An 18,701-nucleotide genomic window follows, 5' to 3' on the forward strand; every position below is an offset into this window, starting at 1 on the left:
TTCCACATACATGCACACAACATGGATATGGGATGTTAGTGCAAGGTTCTGGGTTTGACATAACAGAAGAACTTTACAAGAGAGGAGCCAGTAAGCTTGCCTCTTCTTGACACAGAAAAATTTGGTCATTTTGTAGATTCAAAGAACTTGACACGCTGCCACCTCTGCTTTATGTGATGCCCCCACGGCATGGACAGTAATCCAATGCCCACTATAAGGGCATGCTTAGTGATCCGTTCATGTCACAGACCAGGATCTGGATCTGGCTTTACCAGGAACAGGCCTAGGCTTCTGCGTACATGCTTGACTGGTGTGAAGTCAGGGCCAAAATAAAAATCAGGGTACCAGCTTTACACATAGTAAAGCACTCAGGGCAGAGGCACATGGCCATTCACCATGCAGGGGACATTTCTTTCCCAACACTCTGCTACTGCCCATGTATCTGTTTTGCACATGAGTGATACTTGCACTACTGCTGCTGAGGTTATACCTGTTCTGTCCGTGCGGCATACATTTTTATCTCAGTGGTATACCTGTTTTGTGTCTGGGTAAGGTGACATTGCTATTATGTGCAGCAGTAGCCCGTGCAGGTAAGAGCGGTGGGGCGGTGGAGCCTGGGGGGATTTCGACAGACGACGACAAGGGACAATTCATTATTTATTTATTTTCCACTCGTGGACATATGCCGAATCCCTCCCCAACCCAGCCCCACCGCTCTTGCTTGCATGGGCCGCTGCTGCATGGGCCACTGCTGATTATGTGAGCTATACATGCTTTGTACATGTTCTATGTATGTGAGGGAAAGTTACATTAGTCTCGGTTGTAACTATTCTATGTCTACGTGGAGCTGGCAATGCACATTTGATGTACATTTTCTGTGTAGCAGTGAAGGTTGCACTGTTGTCCTTTTTGTACCTAGGCTGTGTCTTGGTGAAGATGGCACTGCTGTTATGTGTACTGTACATTTTCTGTGCCTGATCTGTGTGTGTGTGCGTGTGTGTGTAAGAGTACCTTACATTGTTGTCTCTGTTGTATCTGGCCTGTGTCGAAGTAAAGCTGTCACAGTTACTATGCATGTTACACCTATTCTGTGTGTGAGTGAAGCTTGCAATTATGTTGTATGAGAGGTGTGGCTCACTGGTTAGGGGCGGCAGACCTGTAAGCAGAGAACGGCCTGGGACTAGGGTTCAATTCCCGACGCGACAGGGTCTTGGACCAGGGTCAACAGACTCGATAATTCTCGCCTCAGTGCCTACTCTAACCAGGGAACACACTCGGTAACTCTGGGCATTAAGCTTGCCTCATCTCTACAACGGCCCCCCACAGACGCCAGGGATGCCTGGTTTCACCCTGGAGATACCAAGAAAAGGACCATCTCACAGGGAAAACCAGGACGGGTTCCCCAGTGGTCTACAGCGCCAGGACACTCGGGTAGAGTAACAGTGCGCTTTACAAGTATCCCACATTTACATTTATGAGCTTCACCTTTTCTTTGTGTAATGAAGCCCTACTGCTGCCTGTACCGTACATGTTTTGTGTATGAAAAAAAAAAACCATTGCTGTTGCTTGCACGCCACTTGTTATGCAGGAACCTTACAATGGCAGCACACATGCGCTTTCTGTTCTGCCTCAGTGATGCTAACAGTGCAGCTGGACACATTCTGTGTGAGAGGGATGTGTGGTCCGCTACTGCTTGTGCTGCACGCCTTTTCTGTGTAAAAGAAGCTTGCACTTGTGCTTCCCATGCACTCTTTTCTGTGTGTTAAGGAAGTTCGTTTTTTCTGTGTCTTAAAGGAGTTTGCACTGCTCCTGTGCTGTACATGTTTTCTGTAGCCAGTGTTTATATGTGTTGCTAAGTGTGCGTGTGACAGTTGCAGTTCGTGCTTTAACAGTTCTTTGTGTGATAAAAATGAGTACTGGTGCAGAACAAGCTGTAATTGTTCAGTGCGCGAGGACATCTTGCACAACTATTGCCCATGTTGTTCCTGTTTTCTTTGTGGGTCTAGACCGCACAGCTACTTCTAGTGTCCCTTTATCTGTGTTTGAGGGAAGCTGGCGTGGCTGCCCTTTCTGTTTCTACTCTGTCTCAAGCTTGCCTGTTTTTTCTTGCAGTTTGGCACTCTGTTTGTGGAACTTAAAATGCTGCTGTCCATTCTCTACATGTTTTCTGACTGTATAAGAAATATATGGGACTGGTTATGCTAGTGTTGGATTTTTATGAGAGTGAGTAAAACTTTCATGGCTCCTGAGCCAACTTGTTTCATTATGCTAGAGTGATGTATGCCAGGCTGCTGCTTATTCTGTACACATTAGTTGTATGGGAAGCTTGTATCGCAGGTACTGGTGCTTTACGTGCCCTTTCTAGTAGGGAAGCTTATACTGCTACGTCCATGCTGCATATGTTATGTGTGATGGTGAAGCTTGCACTCCTGCTGCACATGTAGTACCATTTCTGTGTGTGAAAGAAGCTTCCACTGCTGCTTTCTGTGCTCTAGCTTTTCTGTGTTTGAGGGAAGCATGCACTGCTAGTGTCTGTGATGTACATGTTCTGTATATGAGTGAAGCTTGCACTGCTGCCTCTGTTATATCTGTTGCATGTGACTAAACTTTCCACCACTTCTCACAGAGATATTTCTGCTACTTGTAGAGAGAAGTTTGCCTTGCTGCAGCTTATACTGTACCGGTTTTGTTTGAGTGAGTGTAACTTACCCTCATGCTGTCGCACTTTCGTTTGAGTGAGAGAAACTTACCCTCCTGTTGTCTGCACTTTTGTTTAAGTGAGAGGACCTTACTCTCCTGTTGCCTGCACTCTAGCTTTTCTGTTGGGGAGTGAAGCTTGTTTTGCTACTGCCCCAGGTGTATTTCCTTTGAGTGTGAGGATAGGCTGTGATTCTGTAACTAGTCCCCTATATGTGTTGTTTGAGTTTGATGAAAGATTGCAGTACTGCTGCTTGTACGATACCAGTAACATTTGAGCAACACTTGCACAGCATCTGTCCCTGATTCATCTTTTTTTTCGGGGGGGAGTTTTACATAGGGCCAACTCAAACCCAAGGTATCAGAGCGCTTTACATGAGCACCAGTTGCATCACAGATGGATACATTCATTTTGTTGGGCACAGTGAAATTAAGTGAACTTACCAGAATCACTGAATGTTTAGGGTCCCTCCCGAGACTCTAACCTGGTTCCTCGGCTTCTAGGTCGACCGCCCTAGCCGTTAGGCCACATCCTCTCTGGGTGTAAGGGAAGCTTGTAGGGCTGTGACTTGTGCTGCTTTCTTTGCTGTACAAATACTTTGGGAAAATAACTACTCTCTCTATGAGAGAAGCAGTACATGTTCTGTATGTGTGAGTGAAGCTTGCAGTGCTGCAACTTGTGCTGTATCTGTTCTGTGTGTGTGAGTGAGTGTAGCTTACAGTGCTGTGGCTTGTGCTGTATCTGTTCTGTGTGTGTGTGAGTGCAGCTTGCAGTGCTGTGGCTTGTGCTGTATCTGTTCTGTGTGTGTGAGTGAAGCTTGCAGTGCTGCAGCTTGTGCTGTATCTGTTCTGTGTGTGTGAGTGAGTGTAGCTTACAGTGCTGTGGCTTGTGCTGTATCTGTTCTGTGTGAGTGAGTAAAGCTTGCAGCGCCACAGCTAGAGCTGTATGTGTTCTGGTGGTGTGAATGAAGAATGTAGGTCTGCTGATTATATTATACCCATAGAGCATGAAGGAATCTTGAAATGCTGCTGCCCCCACTATAATTACCTGATGTGAGTGAAGCTTGCAGTGCTGCAGCTTGTGCTGTACCTGTTCTCTGTATGTGGGAGAAGCTTGCAGAGCTACTGTCTGTGTTATCCTTTTTGCGAGAGAAGCAGACGCTGCTTCTGTCTGTCCTTGACATGTAACTTGTCAGAGAAGATTGCATTGTTGCTGTGTAGACAGCATCTCTGTGTGAAGCTTGCACTGTTGCTGTCTGCATTGTATCTACAGTCTGATAGAAGCTTGCACTGCTGTTGTCCCTAAGGTATCTTCTTCTTTGAGTATGAGAAAGTTTACATTACCCCAGCTGATACTGTACTTGTGTACTGCGGGTGTAGATGATTCTTATACTGCTGCTGCTGCCTGGTGCTGTATCTGTTGTGATGATGACATTCCTGCCATATGTAATGGCTTTGTCTGTTTTAAAAATGATTTCTACTGATGTATGGCTAGGATAAACCTGCAGTGCTAGAGAGCAACTTGTAGTTATACTGTTTGAAATGTACCTGTTATGTGTTTTCGAAGCTTGTGGGGACGCTGCTTGTGTTGTACATGCAGCCTGTGAGGGAAGGGTATGGTGATGTTGCTTGTGCTGTACTTGCAGAGTGTGGTAAGTGAAAATGCAGTGATACAGCTTGCACTGTACTTACAGTGTGTGAGTGAAACTTGCTGTGATGCTCCTTGTACTGACCCAGTAGTGTGTGAGTGAAGTTTTCAGTGATGCTGCTTATGCTGTTCTAGTAGTGTGTGAGTGAATCTTGCTGTTTTGCTGCGTGCCCAGTACTAGCAGTTTGTGAGGGAAGCTGGTGGTGATGCTGCTTGTGCTGTACAGTAGTGTGTGAGTGAAGCTTGCGGAGATGTTGCATGCCTTGTATTTGCAGTTTGTGAGAGGAGCTTGTGTGATGCTGCTTGTGCTGTACAGTAGTGTGTGAGGAATTGCTTGCCCTGTACCTGCAGTTTGTGAGAAGCTTGCAATGATACTGCATGTGCTATTACAGTAGTGTGTGAGTGAAGCTTGAGGAGATGCTGCTTATGCAGTTCTAGTAGTGTGTGAGTGAAGCTTGTGATGATACTGCTTGTGCTGTTCCAGTAGTGTGTGAGTGAAGCTTGAGGAGATGCTGCTAATGCAGTTCTAGTAGTGTGTGAGTGAAGCTTGCGATGCTGCTGCTTGTGCTGTTCCAGCAGTGTGTCTGTGAAACTTGTGATGATGTTGCGTGTGCTGTTCCTGTAGTGTGTGTTTAGCTTGAGGTGATGCTGCTTGTGCAGTTCCAGTAGTATGTGAGTGAAGCTTGCGGTGATGCTGATTGTGTTGTTCCAGTAGTGCATCAGTGAAGCTTGCGGTAATGCTGATTGTGTTGTTCCAGTAGTGTGTGTGTGTAGCTTGAGGTGATGCTGCTTGTGCAGTTCCAGTAGTATGTGAGTGAAGCTTGCGGTGATGCTGATTGTGTTGTTCCAGTAGTGGGTGAGTGAAGCTTGTGGTGATGCTGCTTGTGTTGTTCCAGTAGTATGTGAGTGAAGCTTGCGGTGATGCTGATTGTGTTGTTCCAGTAGTGTGTGAGTGAAGCGTTGTGGTGATGCTGATTGTATTGTTCCAGTAGTGTGTGAGTGAAACTTGCGGTGATGCTGATTGTGTGGTTCCAGTAGTGTGTGAGTGAAGCTTGTGGTGATGCTGATTGTGTTGTTCCAGTAGTGTGTGAGTGAAGCTTGTGGTGATGCTGATTGTGTTGTTCCAGTAGTATGTGAGTGAAGCTTGCGGTGATGCTGATTGTTTTGTTCCAGTAGTGTGGGAGTGAATCTTGTGGTGATGCTGATTGTGTTGTTCCAGTAGTGTGTGAGTGAAGCGTTGTGGTGATGCTGATTGTGTTGTTCCAGTAGTGTGTGAGTGAAACTTGCGGTGATGCTGATTGTGTTGTTCCAGTAGTCTGTGAGTGAAGCTTGTGGTGATGCTGATTGTGTTGTTCCAGTAGTGTGTGAGTGAAGCTTGCGGTGATGCTGATTGTGTTGTTCCAGTAGTGTGGGAGTGAAGCTTGTGGTGATGCTGATTGTGTTGTTCCAGTAGTGTGTGAGTGAAACTTGTGGTGATGCTGATTGTGTTGTTCCAGTAGTGTGTGAGTGAAACTTGTGGTGATGGTGATTGTGTTGTTCCAGTAGTGTGTGAGAGAAGCTTGTGGTGATGCTGCTTGAGCTGTTCGATTAGTGTGTAGGATAAGTTCGCGGTGATGCTGCGTGTGCTGTTGCTACAGTGTTTAATCGGAGTTTGCAGTGATTCAGTGTGTGAGGAGTTTTGCGGTGATGATGCCCGTGCAGTGGGTAAGTGGTTCTTGTGGTGATGCTGCTGGTTCTGTACCATCAGTGTGTCATGGAAGCTTGCAGTGATGCTGATGGTGTTCCTGCTGTGTGTGGGGGAAGCTTGCAGTGATGCTGATGGTATTCCTGCAGTGTGTGAGGGAAGCTTGCAGTGATGCTGATGGTGTTCCTGCAGTGTGTGGGGGAAGCTTGCAGTGATGCTGATGGTGTTCTGGTTGCAGTCAGTAAGGGGAGCTGGGAGTGATGCTTTTTGGCGCTATCTGTAGTGGGGAAGGGAAGCGAGTAGCAGAGTTGCGTATGCCGTCCCTGCTCCTGTCCCCGTGCAGTGAGTCCCCTCGTGCGTTTCCCTGGCTGGCCGCGCGCGCTCCTGCATAGTGCTGCTCCGCGCACGCGCCTCTTGTGACTCCATTTACGACACCGCTTCCTCTTGCCTTTCCCAAGTCTCTGCCCTCCTGGCTCGGACGGCGGGCGCGTCCTTATCGGCCCAGGCCAGGCGTCAGTCCGCCGCTTATCAGCCCTGGCCAGCTTTACACACGAGCATCCTCTCTTCCAGGGAGGAGGGACCCATGGCCGTGAGGGGAGGGGCGGGCGCAGGGGGCGTGAGGCATCTTTCCATCATGAACCCAGTGCGCACGAGGCTCGGTGGCGGCGGCGGAGGCTCCGTCGGCCTCAAGGCGCTATAGAGACAGACGCTTGAAAACGCGCCTCCTAGGGGCGGCAGGCCGCAAGAACGTCCTCCAGAAGGGAAGCGTGCAGAGTGACACTACATCTGTAGGGGCCAGGACCAGAGGCGACACAACCGGTCCCAGAGACCCCGGCCGCCTGCTTCAGGGAGCTAGAGAACCCCTGCTTTAACAGATGGTCCGCTGGGACAGAGCCTTCTTGCCCCAAGACGTCATCACTCTCTAGTAAGAAGCTGCAGAGGGGTGAGACCGGAGCAGGGGCTCCTCTGGATCACAGGCACTCCAGCAGCGGTGCACCTGGCTGAGGCTCCGAAGGCTCCTGGAGAAGAGGGGGCTCCCTCCCGGCACACTCACTGTTCGAGGGGGCTGGCGGGTCTTCCCCTGAAACTTCTCCCTCCTTCCCCGCCTCTGGAGGCCTGACGCTTCACCTGCCACCACATAGCGCCTAGAAGAGGCGCCTCCGGAGCAGCCGACCATGGGCAGAGGAGGCGCCCCCGCAGGTGCCGCCGAGCTCGGGTAAGGCCTACTCTGTGTGTCCGTCTCCTTCTCGCCTCACTCTAGCGCCTGCACTCGCTGGGTCTGCGCTAGGCGTAAACAAGGGAACCATCGCGGAACGCTGCTCAGGCGCAAGAACATGTTCTTTTTGTCTAAATCACACAAAATAACGCGCAGAACAGCGAAACACCCAGCGAAAGCTTCTTAGTTCGAAAAACACTTCGTGAGGTTTCACCCCCGGCTCTACATATTCAATCCATACATGTATTTATATATAATGGCGTGGGTGTCTGAGCCTCCACAGTTCTCTTTTGACCAATTCCACTTCGTCTCTATTGGCTATAAAAAATGTAAGTATGTAGGATTCATAAAGCATTCCTTCCAAATAAATTATTCGCATGCATTGCTGTACAACCTCAGGTTTTTCCCGTTAGTTTCTAGTAGGTTGCACAAAGTCGAAAACACGCCTCCCTCTACATTGTCTATATTGTTATGTTTCCATATTGTGAGCTTATTTTTACACTTCTCAGACGTGCTATTTGTTTGTCTTGTTGAGTGTTTTGGTACCGAAGAAACTCTCCATATTCGACTAATTTGTGATTTTCATTTGAAGGAGGTATTTCATACTAATCTAATACCACAATTAAAACACTCATGGCCATTATCCAGCACATAAAACATACACTTATTACCAGGTAAGGCTGACCCTGGTGTTCACAAACATGCGATGTACTTATCCGTTACTGTTCGGAAATAACCATATAAACACGTTGTGAACATATTTCTAGATACAGCGAAAAACAAGATTTAGGAAACCCGAGTATAAATCTGATATTTTTCTATCTTATTTCAATTTTACAGCCGCCAGTGTGTAGCAAAGACATCGTCAAGGTTCTTGGGCGCGATTTTGTAATTTATGCCCAAGCGCCTTGGCCATGTAGGCGCTATATTATGGCACCCATAGCCTCCTCAGCCCCGGTTTCAGTCGAGAATAGGCGCCTCTGGTATCACAAACGGATCGTGGTGACGGTTAAAGAGAGCCAATACCCAACAGACAGCTCTTTCTTATGGGCCCCAATGTTCTGGTGACATCCAGCCATTCAATATGTGGTTGGTTCGTAACCAGCAGCTGTGTATTGCCCAATGACGTCATGCAATGTTTCTGCTGACGTGATAATAAACCACGACAGTGGGCTTAACTACCACCAGACACTCGAAAGGGCATTGTTAACCTCCATAATACATGCATTGCGTGCATTTTTTTTAATGTTCGGCCATTTTATTTGCTTTTGAATAGCTCATTCACACCGTTTGAATGGCCTCAAACCGCTTTATGACCATAGGAATGTTTTTACGATGCCGTGGCTCTCGTTGCGCATAGTTTTTTTTTTAAATTAAATTTATTCGTGTTTTTTTTCGAAACAGTGACGTTGGAGCAGAAATGAGTACTATAGAATACTGCGATATACGATTATAGATACTGGGCTTCCAACTGGGGGAGAGTTGTAATGGGAAGAATTTGACAAGTCGGAAATGGATGGCCCAGGAAAAGTGTTCTTGCTGTTTGTGGCATGGTAACAACAGTCAGCCGTCTCGCATTCGGTTGTGCATAGAAGGCGACTTTAAACTAGCAGATTTCCACGCTGCCAGGGCAGCTGGGGAGGTTAATGCACCCTTTGCTCAGACCCGCATCAACCCAGTAGGCCGCAGGTTTCATTCCTGCTAGAAAGCTCAGTGGGCTGCTGTGTCTGCTGCAGACGCGGGGTCTAACTTGTACTCCCAACGCTTGAATCTTACTAACATAGCTCAGGGGGTTGATTGAATACTACAGAGATCTTTTGCTAACTGGCTGGTCACCGGTCAATATTTGATAACAATAGTGTTAACACTAAATATTTAAACGCCGCGGGACACTTTGGCATTTGATGGCGCTTTATAATTGGGCAGTCAAAATATTATTTTACGATTCCAAGTAGAAAAGAATTAGATAGGTGTTGTATTTATTTATATAAAATAATGTTCGAACGAAAGCAGCTCACATTTATTTTATATAAATAACACGAGTTTTTTTTCTCAAGAAAATACAGGCTTAGTTAAGCAGGCCATATAGCTAAGTTTACATCTCTAATACTTGCCAAAGGAATTCCTTTTTCCAGTTCCTTTTTGGTTGCACCATTTGAGTCATGAAAACGGGCATTTCTGTGTGATCATTAAGACGACTGCACACTTAAAAAATAATAACAATTGTATTGTGCCCAGGAAAAGCCTCTCATACTTTTTCGGTAATGTATTGTCACCATACAGTGAAAAAAGAGAATTCTACTAAATATGATAGCCCTCAAGCAAGCGTTTTCCAAGTTTTCGAATCTAGTTGGACTGTGAATGGTATGTTTGTGCTGAGTGCACTCTGTCTCATGTACAAAACCAGTGTGTATTTTTAATTTTTTTATATAGACCGAACTCGGCCCGAAGGTATCTAAGCGCTTTACCCGAGCACCAGTTACATCACAGAAGGATGCATTCGTTTTTTGTAGGCACGGGGAGATGAAGTGATTTGCCCAGAATCACAGGCTGTTGAGTCGACGCCGAGATTATTCAGTCCTTGTTCTTCAGTCTATCAGGTTTAAAAAGGCATGGCACCGCCGGAAGCGGCCTCTTGTGTATTTCTGAGTTATTTTGCGACCCACGGGTTCTCCAGTGATCCACCCTCCTCCTCGGGAAGCAGAACAGGCAGATTTAGGTAGCCATCCTATTGGCCTCAGTGGGATTTGCAGTCGATAAAATCCATTTATTGGGTCATATATCTACTGATACTATCTTCAAAAGAAGTTTTGTTGCAACATATTTCTTTTTTATTCTGCATATTGTAGTGTTTGTATTCCCTCGCCCTCTTCAGATCTCAAAGAGAAAGCAGAGTGTTTTTCCCCTAGAAAAATAAAAAGGTTTAAAGCAAGAAAAAAGATGGAGTTCTCAACATTTTTGGCAAAGGAAAAAGAAAGAATGCGCTGTTAAAATAACAGCCACGAACAGGAAAATTATAAAAGGACATTTTTATTTAGTTATTTCTATATGCGCACGAACTGCTGGGTCATACAAACGAGCACACTAAATTAATTAAAATTACCTGGTAAAAATCGGGGTGTTTCAGCAACAACATAGAATACTTACACAGTGCTCGTCCTGGCAGAGAGCAATGAAGCTTGTAAGAAACAGCCCCATCATTTGAATTTCTCGCTTTGAAGAGCGCACAGGTCTCGCTCGGCCGGCATTAGAAATAAAGTCGTGAAAATAAGATTTTGTAGGAGCCTGCTGGTAGGCAAGATTATAAATCCGCCTGCAAAAGTATGCGAAGGTTCCACTCTTCACGACCGCGAGGGTCACAAAAACATAGCCTGCGGGCACATTTTACTGCACGACTGCGGTTTCACGGTTCTTTCCGATAATAACGTGTGCTTTCGGCAGGATTTGTAATTTTGTTCCTTCCAAGCAGCTGCTATCGTGAAGTTGGCGAGGTTTTTTTTTATTATAAAACTACATAAAGTACCTTTGTGAATTTGACACAACCCTAAAGCACGGCCTTGCAGACCAGTTACACACAGGGGACAGAGCAGCGATACCCCAGAAAGGCTGGCCACAACTCCTCCGTTTATTTAGCTATTGTACACCAAGGCAGCTCTTCGCTTTTCTGCCTGCAGACAGAGAGTACAAGCTGTAATTATGCATTAGAGGCGAATGGTCCACATTTCACCTCCTAGTGAGGGATTGGCTGCTAAATATTGGTCCTCATTTCAACTTCTCCTTGTTTTTTTAATGTATATGTATACTATGGACATCTTTGCGCTCTCTTCAAAAGTAACACAACCGGCAAGAATCAGTGAAAAGAAAAGCAGGGGCCGAGAGGAGGAAAGGCAGGGTTAGATCTTCAAGCACAGATCTTCACGGACCCCCAGGGTGCATGGTTGAAATAATGGGAAGATATATCAGAAGGTTAGCACACCTGACATCTAGTCATGCGATCACAATGCGTCTGCATGGTGGGATAATGTGTCCGATGCACAGATCTATACATTTACTGCGGATTGCATATTACAATCCTGGTGATATTGCTCAGCGAACAGCAGTCCTCGTGCACCACGCAGTGACAAGTTTAAAGTCCATTATTTGAGCTCAGCCTTTCACCCCCCTGCATTGGATAGCGCCTGGATGTTATTTAGGCACAACACCACAGTCCAGTCTGTGTTAATCATCACATGACCAGTAGAGATTAGTTTACTACCTGCTTTATTAATGGTTTGTGCTGCTTTAGGAGGACATATAATGAGTTTCGGCCCCCTAAAGACCTTTATAGTGCTACATAGCGAGGGACTCTGCTTTTTTTGTGACACTGGGGGGTTACAGTGGCACACTCTAGGCGGGATGAGTTTGGTGGTAATAATACACCCCCCTAATAAATCGATTCTCTAATAATTAGTTGGGTACAGGTGCTTTCAGTTGGGTAAAGTGAGTTGTCTGTCGGATTTCACCTGGGATTTGTATACACACACACACACAATCGCACGCACACACACGCACTCTCTCGTCTCTGTTTTGAAGATCTGAAAACATGTTGGTTATTTTACAAAATAATTCGTTTTAAGTCCCCTCTCCTCTCCTTTTCCACTGCCCCTTAAGCTCACCTCGTGCCTTGCTTGTCATATAATTTATTTTAACATAATATGCCAGTGTGATGGGGTTGTAAAATCCGAAGTTCTCCCCAATTTTCCTGAACAAGCTCTGCCCCTGGGTGGTTGGTGTGCGTGGCCAGGCCTATGCAGAGTGTTTTTTAGAGCGCAATGCTAGCCAGATCCTTAACTGTGATACAAGGGTGCGGCTGGTTAAGCTGTTTTTATTTGAAGATTCTAAGATGTATGTTGATGTGATGCAGGGCAGTGCTGAGCACTTTGAGCAGGTTTTGACCCTGGCGCGATGTTGACAACAAGAGTGCCCAGTGGTCTGTCTACCAAGTTCTACTGGAGAAACTGGAGTGTGATTGGTTTTTACTGCTGTAGTTGCTTTTATTTTGAATGCATTTTTATTAGTTTAATTGACCCTATCTGGTGATATATGTTTTATCTATTAACTGTATCTTTTATGGCTTAAACCAAACAAATAAAGAATGATGATGATGATGAGTTTAATAGGTGGTATATTTCTGATTTCATCATCACCATTGTTTCCCAACGTGAAAAAGTAGTTGCACATGTGTTCTGTTTTGCACTTGTTCGTGTTTTCTTTTCTGTGCAGAGCTGGTCTGGTGCCCTGGCTCACACGCTGCAGCTAATCAGGGTTGACTTTGGTGAGAAGTTAATTTTATATGGCAGACTTCAAATCAGTATGTAGCAAGTATGCCATGGGCACAGCTGCAAGGAAAGGATAATGGCCCATTTACTTTTAGGCTCGTAAAATACAGCAATTGAACAAGTTACTTACCTTAAGTAATGCTTTATCTGGTAGAGAACCCTACCTAGCCACAGATTCCGTACCTTAGAATTATTCTCAGGCATCAGATTGGATTCAGAAATCTTTCATGAGCAGTACCCCTGTGCATTGGTAGGTGGAGTCGTTCAGCTCAGACTGTTGTCATCCGCACCAGACGTGAAATGCACAAACCTATATAGGCGCCACCCCAGCACGCTGATGTCCGTTTCTTTTCGCATAGAAGCGCGGACCTACAACCAACACTGACCAATGGTGTGGAAAATTAGGGCCCTGAAAGGGGAACAGCCCTGTCCCTAGAAATCCGTTCACAAAGCGAGGATGATGTGTGGGTTGGTAAGGAATCAGCAGGTAGATAGAGTCTCTACCAGTTAAGGCTCTATCGATGGTAAGTACCTTGTTCATCTGATTGAGACTTTTAACCGCAGATTTCTTACCTTAGAATAGATACCCAAGCAATACCTCCCCGGAAGAGGGTCTGCAAAACCATTTCACTCTAAAAAGTCCTGCAGGACCAAAAGAGCAAAGTGCCCGTCCCGACGGACCTGACTATCCAGGCAGTACTGCTTGATGAACATGTGCAGAGAAGCCCACATTGCTGCCTGGCAGATATCCAGGACCAAACTTCTTGGCCAGTGCATAGCAGAATTGAATGCAGAGCACGATCCATCAGGAGATGATCTGTTTCTGCAAGGCCTTTTCCCTCTGCGCTCCGACATACCCCACAAAAAGTTGATTGTCCACCCGAAACTTCTTCGTTTGGTCAAGGTACAATGAAAACACTCTTTTTAGTCCAGTCAGTGGAGTTTCTCTTCTTCCTTAGAGGAATGTGGTGGAGCATAAAGGTTTGCAGGGTGATAGACTGACCAAAATGAAAGGGAGTGACAACCTTTGGCAGTAAGGAAGCTCTAGTGCAAAGAACCAGATTTTCTGGTAAGATGTTCAAGTACAGAGGCTTAGATGACAAAACCTGAAGCTCACTGACCCTCCGGGCAGTTGTTATCCCTACTATGAAGGCCTCCTTGATGGTTAGTAGCTTGAGAGGACAGTTTTGAAATGGCTCAAATAGAGCGCACATCAGAAAGGTGAGTACTAGATTAAGGTTTCTCTAAGGCATGATTAAGGGTGAAGGTGGAAACCTATTCACAACACAGGATTTGAACAGGGGCGGCTCATCTGGCAACTGCAGAAAAGCTGGGATGGCAGAAAGGGAGCACTTTAAGGTGCCAAAAGTAGACCCCTGCTGGGCAAGAGAAAGGATAAATAGAAGGATCTGAGACAGGGGGAGCAGAAAGAGGGTCAGCCTGGTTCTCTGCACACCATGCCACACAGCAGACGTATACTGTCTTGATAGAGGGACGCCTTGCTGCCAAGATAACATTGCAGACTTCCGGCGGAAGACAGAAGCTGTTAACTGTTGCTGGTCAATCTCCATGTATAAGAACCCTCCCGTGCTGCTACGAAAGAAGAGCCTCCTTAAGGGAAGCCTGATCCGAGGACCAATGGCTATGTTTAACAGCTCAGGATACAAAACTCTCTGAGTCTAGTCTGGTGCCACAAGGATGACTAGGGCCCAGTGTGAGAGGGTGTCCTGGTTTATGATGTACACTTATGTAAGTGGAAAACCTGCACAAGTCCACGCAACCCTTATAGTGATTTAGGAGGTCTTACACAACCTTAGAAAGCTCTCTAAGTGGTAGCTGTGGGAGCAGCCTTCAGGCTTAGTCCAGAAGGAGTGTAAAATAACTTGTTTTACCAGAAGGCAATCTTATATGATTAGCCGAAAAAGAAAAACACAATGTATTTATAAAAATATGTAATTATAATATAATAATCACTAACAGATACAGATATCTCCTACCTGGAAATATGCACAATGCACACAATACTTCGCATAGAAATCACGTAAATAGCACAGAATACACAGTGGACCTCAGGGGGGACCAAACCATATACTAAGAAAGTGGTATAAGAATCACAACTCATGGCAGGACAATGCCCAGAGGACATAGAAGTGTCGGGGACCCAAGGAACCACCCAAGGTGAGTGACTAGGAAGCCTATGGAGATCATGTAAGAACACGATCCCGTTTCTCCGTACAAATCAATGTGTAAGTCGCAGATGTGATTTTAGAGATTAAGGACCCTTTCCAGTGGACCCTGAAGAAACCCTGTGGAAGACAGAAGGTTGGAGAGCCACTCCTCTTGTGGATACCCTAGTACCCACTTTACCTACACCAGGGAATCCGGGTGCATAGGTGTGAAGTGGTGTAGGAACCCACCATCGAACCCAAAGGAGGACTTCAGGAAAGTGCAGCTGCTGGAGTGTCTGGTGGAATATGAAGGTGGATTCAAGTTGAAGAGTACCTGCAAGCAGAGGGGAAGAGTCTATGTCACCAGGAGTGACCCTGAGACCTGGAAGACATATGCCCACCGATGTCGGGAGTTGCAGGAGAGCTGAAGGTGACCTTGACTCTGCAGCTGTGAGGACAAGGTAACGCTGTGGAAGACCAGGAGCCGTGTACGAGCTGTCCCACGTCGGATGTCGAGAGTTGAGGGGTCAGTGTCAGTCGGGAGAATGAACAAGCCTTGGCAACCGCAAACAATGTGGATGTCGAAGAAGGTTCAATGTCGGGACCAGCAAGGTCCAGGGGTCTCACCACAAGCAGGGGAGTCAAGGCAGGCCCTGAGCAATCAGGGTTGCCCAAAATAAACAAAGGTGACCCTCAGCAGGACCCACAGATTGGATGCACTGGAATTGCAAGAGGACCTTGAGCAGCTCACCAAAAGATGCAGACCATGGTGCAGATAATGAGATGTGGACAAAAAGTCTAGTCACTGGAGATGCTTGAGGTTGGGGCTACTTGGAGCACGAAGATCTTGGTAGAAGGAAGCCAACAAGCGTTTGCAACAGCAAGTTGATGCAGTGCACAGAGGTTTGTTTCCTGCGGCTCCTATGAGGGATACTGGCCTCAAACTTGGTGAGAGGGCAGTGTAGGCCTTGAGAGCTATTGGTGAACCACCACCTGTGTTGTTGAGCCTTTGAGAGCACGTGGAAGCTGAGGATCAGCAGACCAGTTAGCTTAGTTGTGGTGTCTGTAAATGCAGGGAAGTGACTCCTTCACTCCAAGGGAGATTCCTTCAGGTGTTTTGGATGCCCACAGACCTTGGAAGGTTCCTGTATGGTGCACAGGCACAGACGATGCAGCAGACTGGAAGGAAGTTTATGTCGAGCCCAAACGAAGTCTCGCGAACTCCAGGGTGTCCAGACAATAGAAGTTGAAGTGGTGTTTGAATTGAATTGTGTCCCACGAAGAATCTAGGGACCTACACCCAGGTAAGCATTTAAGTACCCTAAGGCAAGGTTTGGGACAATTCAAGGTACCCTCCCAGGGGAGGGTTTGAACAGTGGAGAGTATACTCCCATGTCCTTTGTCCAGTTCACACCAGAGCGGGAGCCAACGTCTCCCAGAGCTGGTTTGAACTGGACCATGCAAGCAGGAACCAAATGTGCCCCTCATGCAGACAGAGTGGCCCTGGCAAGCACACCCACCCAGCCCCAATAAATTAAATCCTGTCTGGGAGGTGGTTACACCTCCCTGTGACAGGATACCTATTGTTCTGCCGTCCCCTGCTTGAGCTTGGATCAGCAGCAGGAGGGCAGAATCGTGTCTCTGGTCGGCAGCAGCCATGTTGTGCTCTCCAGGTCTAGAAGACTGGTACCATGAGCACTGAGTGCCTAACAGAGGCCCATTCTAGTGCTTGTTCCAACATGTTTGATACCAAACATGATAGGATTTGTTGCAGACGATTTTGAGTAATTAAGTGGCACCCCTCTATATGGTATATGGCTGCTTCACTTACAACCTGGGAGAGTGGACTCCATAGGCTGTAGGGGTGTCCTGCTCATGCAGGGGCACCCTCACACTTAGATCCAAGCAACCTGCCCTCAGGATTGTAAAGGCCTGCAATAGGGGTGACTTATACGTTTTAAGTGTAGTGACCTTATATACAGGGGACCTATATCTTTTGTAAGTGGTGCTAGCGCCAGCTTACACAGGTTGCAATGGCAGGCATGTTTCGATTCAGGCTAGGATCTCTTTTAAGATCCTGTGCCTTGTCCATGGGGCCTTGTTTGGAGCAAGCTCAGAAGGCATAAGATCGCTGCTGGTCCCTTACGCTCCCAGCAGAATCCTTCGCTCCTCCAAAAAGAATCTTCTGTCTGTCCCCCGGGTATGTAGAGCCAGGTGGGGAGGGAGGGCTTTTTCTTCTCTTGCCCCGAAGTTGTGGAACACCCTCCCCCCGGAATTAATTGTACAACCATCTGTTATGCTCTTCCGGAAAGCATTAAAAACATGGTTTTTCGCAGAGGCCTATCTGTAATCTGGTATTCGGCTCATATTACATTTTACATCATTTGTTAGGCGCCTTGATGCCTTTTGGGCTAAGTTGCGCAATATAAGACTGCCTTAATTCATTCATTCATTCAGGCATGTAGTAACAGTTTGACTGATCTCCCATGGGTGGCATAATACATGGGGGATCTCTGGGGTACATATGTCCTGGGTACTATAGTACCATATACTAGGGACTGATAAGGGTACTTCAGTATGCAATCTGGGATGTACCTAAGTACCGAACATAACAATTATGGGGAGAAAGCAGAGAGACTGGGGTCCTGATTAGCAGGATCCCAGTCAGAGTAGTCAATAACAGCTTAGCACCATGCAAAAAGTGGGGTAACCATAAAAGAAGATCTTACTTTCCTACACCCAGTCATTCCTAATCTTCTTAAGAACTCTCACAGGAGTGGTATGGACGGAAAGGTGTACAAGAGGTCTGAGCTCCCCTCGAGATGAACAGCGTCTCAGATCGAGAGCCGCCTTGGAAACTCCAGCGTGCAAAACCGCTGGCATTGCATGTTCTCATCGGTGGCGAACAGATGTAAACAAGGCTCACCCCACTGCTGAAAGAGACCATCCACCTCCTCTGGATAGAGATGCCACTCATGATCTGCTAGGCATCTTCTGCCGAGATCGTCCGCCCTGTAGTCTAGAGACCCTGCCAGGGATATGCCCTGAAATTCCAGCCATGTCCAGAGATGCAGGGCCTCTTGGCAAAGGGTTCACGACCCCATCCGCCCTGTTTGTAGCAGTAGCACATGGAGGTGGTGTTGTCCGTGAACACCTGCACTAACCGTCCCTTGATGGAGGGTAGAAAGGCATTTAATGGAATGTGGTTCGCCAGGAGCTTCAGTAGGCTGATGTGGAGTCCTAATTCCACCAGAGATCAGAGACCTCTGATCTCCACCTCTCCCAGATGGCCACCCCATTCCAGGAGTGATGCATCTGTCACCACCCTCTGATCTGGTAGGGAGAGGGGTCTGCCGCTGACCAAATTGCGGTTCGTTAACTTACACTGCAGATCTTTTGCACTTCCCTCCAAGATCTGGACCATGTCGGAGATCTCCCCTGATGTTGCGCCCACTGGAACTTCAGTTCTCACTGCAGGGCCAGCATGTGCCAGTAGGCATGTGGCACCAGCAGATGCAGGAGGCCATGAGGCCCAGAAGCCTCAGAGTCAGTCTCACCAGAACCCAGGATAGAGGCTGAAACATTGTTATAGGTGGTCATACTTTAATCCTCAAAGAGGCCATGACCACCACCAAAAAGTGTAGGTAGATCCATTTTTATTCATTGGTCGTGAAGAATTGCCAACACTTGTATCAAAGCAAGAAACAGGTCAACCTTTTTCACCAGCACACGTCCCCACACACCTTAGAGTGGGAGGGTGCGTCTTTGTACTTTTAACCAGGGCAGTGGCCACATTTCATTAAAATAATTCTGAGTGGACCCCTGATCCCTGTTTTAACTCACACTACACTTAAATCATCACCTACACTCGCCTTTAAATCTAGAGCACTTACACGCACTGCACCCAACGGCTTGAAAAATGATCTCCGTCAAGTAGGCCCCTTTCAGGGCGCCTGATCGGGTATTGCAC

General features: G+C 46.8%; 2 protein-coding genes across 4 annotated transcripts in view; one reads left to right on the plus strand and one right to left on the minus strand.

The window, feature by feature from the left end:
- Window positions 1-18,701, minus strand: part of ACP5 (acid phosphatase 5, tartrate resistant) — a 589,255-nt gene that overhangs the window by 533,901 nt on the left and 36,653 nt on the right. The gene's annotated exons all lie outside the window — the stretch shown is intronic.
- Window positions 6,547-18,701, plus strand: part of LYL1 (LYL1 basic helix-loop-helix family member) — a 266,752-nt gene continuing 254,597 nt past the window's right edge. The window contains exon 1 of the mRNA XM_078684638.1: window positions 6,547-7,245. The gene's annotated coding sequence lies outside the window, so the exon portion shown is untranslated. The remainder of the gene's footprint in view (window positions 7,246-18,701) is intronic.

Source organism: Lissotriton helveticus, chromosome 1_1, assembly GCF_964261635.1.
Source record: "Lissotriton helveticus chromosome 1_1, aLisHel1.1, whole genome shotgun sequence".
NCBI classification, from domain to species: domain Eukaryota; kingdom Metazoa; phylum Chordata; class Amphibia; order Caudata; family Salamandridae; genus Lissotriton; species Lissotriton helveticus.